Source organism: Morone saxatilis, unplaced genomic scaffold (assembly GCF_004916995.1).
Source record: "Morone saxatilis isolate NCDOM2014 unplaced genomic scaffold, NCSU_SB_2.0 Contig3, whole genome shotgun sequence".
Taxonomy (NCBI): domain Eukaryota; kingdom Metazoa; phylum Chordata; class Actinopteri; family Moronidae; genus Morone; species Morone saxatilis.
In genome coordinates this window covers 24,242,881-24,245,947 of record NW_023339873.1, presented here as the reverse complement: position 1 = coordinate 24,245,947, position 3,067 = coordinate 24,242,881, and the positions used below count along the sequence as shown (strand labels likewise).

The 3,067-nt window shown below is 43.3% G+C and overlaps 1 pseudogene; it reads right to left on the bottom strand.

Moving 5' to 3' along the window:
* Positions 1-1,079: 1,079 nt before the first annotated feature.
* Positions 1,080-3,067, bottom strand: part of LOC118337198 — a 3,275-nt pseudogene continuing 1,287 nt past the window's right edge.

Genomic DNA, 3,067 nt, shown 5'->3' with positions numbered 1-3,067 from the left:
GAGCCAGCAGCACAATTCCAGTAGAAACAACATTAAACCAGTACGTCTATGCAGACACTAGTTTGAGTAACATAGCTAGGTATATTGGAGATATCCCCAAGTAGTTATGCTATAAGTTATTGTACTTAAGCCAATTTACAGAGCACTTGTTGCTTCTTAAGCACCAAGGATGGCTCGGGCCAGAGGAAACGTTCATAAACAGATGATGACCATCTACCCATAGCCTTGAGCGTTGAGACAGGAGCTACAGATGCTGCAGTTGTTGCTGCTCCTATGTGAAATGAATGAGGAGTGTAGCGCTCTGGAGGAAGCCCGCAGGTTTGGCAGAGTAGGCGAAGACATGAGCCAAACCAAGATCGGGACATAGTTTTTTCTTCCTCCGTGGCAAAGAGAGGCTCCTGTTTGCTGGCTCGGGGACGGCTTTTCAGATATCGAGTCATAGAAGACAGGGGGAAAAAAGCAGAATTAGATTCAGAAATGATGATTGATGATCCTTTCTATCCCTATCAGTCTTTGATGTTTAAGTAATAAAGAGAAGTGGTGAGGGTTATTTGATACATCGGCAATAGTGAGCTCATGCACAGGATTCAAAGATCCTGTGCGTGTAGTGAATTCGCCACCTCTGAGAAATCCATAAAAAGCAGTGAGAAAGACCGTTTTTAGTAAATCTGTGTATTGACCAAAGCACCCATCCCTTAAGTACGTTATTAGTTTTTTCAAGAGTGAAAGAGTGAAAGGAAGACGAGGCAGGCTGATGGTGGATGGATCCAAACAGCCCTGATGGAACTGAATACCTGCTACAAGGCCTTTATGGAAGATGGCTGCATTTTACAAAACAGTGAACTATAAAGGCGCATATGATGGAAATATTGACGGGCAGAACTGCTGCAGAGAAGGTGGCACAAAAGGAGGTGAAATAAGACCATGCAGAGTCATACATCTTTAATGTAGATTTAGCTAAGCCAGTCGCATATAGTGAGCAGCAGATAGCATATAGAAATGCAAGTTGTGTTTTAATCTAACACGGTTTGAGAGAATGGGAGGCAAGTCAAGCTGGATGGCGCTGCCTCCTGGCACAGTTAGTGAAATTTCTGCAATTCAAACCGGGACAAAGAGTCAGCAATTTTGTTATCCAAGCCTGGAATATGAGCTGCTCTAACAATGAAATTACCCAACACAGATAGCCAAGTGAGGCGCCTTACAAATCTATTAATGAATGGAACTGAAGAACGCCCTTTGTTAATGATGTTGACAGTTGCCTCATTGTCGCAAAAAAACATGATTTGTTTCCTTGACCAGTCTTTTCCCTACAGAAGACATGCGACAACAATTGGGTACATTTCCATTCCAAGCAGTAGAAGAGGCATTAGCTGGCAAGGATGACAGTTCTTTTGGCCATATGTCTGCGAACCACTGATTATTAAAATACCCCCAAAACCAACGGAAGGGGCTGTGTCTGTGTATAATTTAATGGCAAATGATGAATCTAGCTGCTAATTGTAAAAGAAGGAGATGCCATTCCATTTATCACACAGAAGAGACCAGAACTGGAGCTCGGATCTGCAGCCCTCATCCAAGCTCACCATGTCATGGAGTTTCTCTACAGATTTGGAGAGGTCCAGAAGCCTGGATATAAAGGAGTGTCCCTGGGGAATAACACGCATGGCAAAATTAAGATGTCCGAGCAAGGAGAGCAGTTCTCTTTTGGAAAATACTACTGCTTCCTGTGCTTTTTTCATTACCTCTCTGATGCGATTTAATTTTTCGAGAGGCAGGAAAGCTTGCATCAGGATGCTATCTAGAGTGATGCCTACAAACTCTATAGCCTTACATGGGCCTGATGTTTTCTCCTCGGATAGTGGAACACCTAATGTTTTAAAGGTATGTTTAAGATCAGAAATTCACTGGTCTGATTTTGAATTGGATAGTCGACTAACAGAAAATCGTCTAAGAGATGGAGCACGAAAGGCAGTTTGCACTTATTTAAAAGAATCCAGCAGAGAGCCTCTGACAAGGTGTCAAATATTTTGGGGTGGCTGCGACAACCAAAGGTGAGACTGACTGAGAAGTACATTTTTTACTCTCCATTTAACGCCGAACAGATGCCACTGTGAAGGGTGTAATGGCATGACTTTAAATGCATCTGTGACATCTGCCTTGGCTAGCCATGCGCCTCTACCTGTTTTCAACTTGATGGCATCGTCGATTGTAGCATAAAACAAGGAGAAGGGTGCCAGAGGAATTAAACTATTTATGCTTTTTGTTTCGTCGTCGTGAAGAGCAGATTAATTGATGATTAAGCACTTTTCCCCTGAATATTTCCTGGTAGTTATACCTAGAGGGTTAATGCGGGTTGTTGAGAAAGGCGATTTATCGAATGGACCAATCATGAACCCTTTTGTTATTTCTTTCTCCAGTAAAGCATCGACTATCTCAGGCTCTTTCAAAGCAGATTGTAGGTTTTTGCAAACAAATGACATTTTTGGCAACCAAGTCAGCTGAAGTGACTTGTGGTACTTGAAAAATAGTGTTCCTCCATAAGACAGACTAGATATGTGTCCAGTTCGGCTCTACGGGAAGGATACACTTCGCATATGACGTCTCTGAATACGCCAAAAGCCACATTAAATTCTGCCAGAGTTAGTGTTTTAGACAGTCTGGGGTCACTCTCTTTCAGCATCACTGACACATCTCCACAGTCATCATCACTTATTTTTGAGCACAGCAGGATTTTAATCAAGTTGACATCATTACCTGAAAGGATTTGGCTTCTCAGAATGGGAGAAATTGCAGCAGCTGGGGGAAAGAACAGAACCCCTGTGGAGATTAGGACTGCACTTCCCAGCGTTCTGAGCTGGCTGCTGCGTCTGGGACTCGTGCTCTTTTGGAAGGCAGCGCAGCAGCTGGACCTGGGACTGCAGTGGACTTGCGGGAGGAATTCTTTTCGTTTCTCTGCAGATTTCCTAGGAACAGAGTAGTTGGACAGAACTGTGGATACTGAAACAGCGCAAACAGCTCTTTGTGAGAAGCCCCTACTGGAGCTGTGATGTTGTTTTTAAACAACACT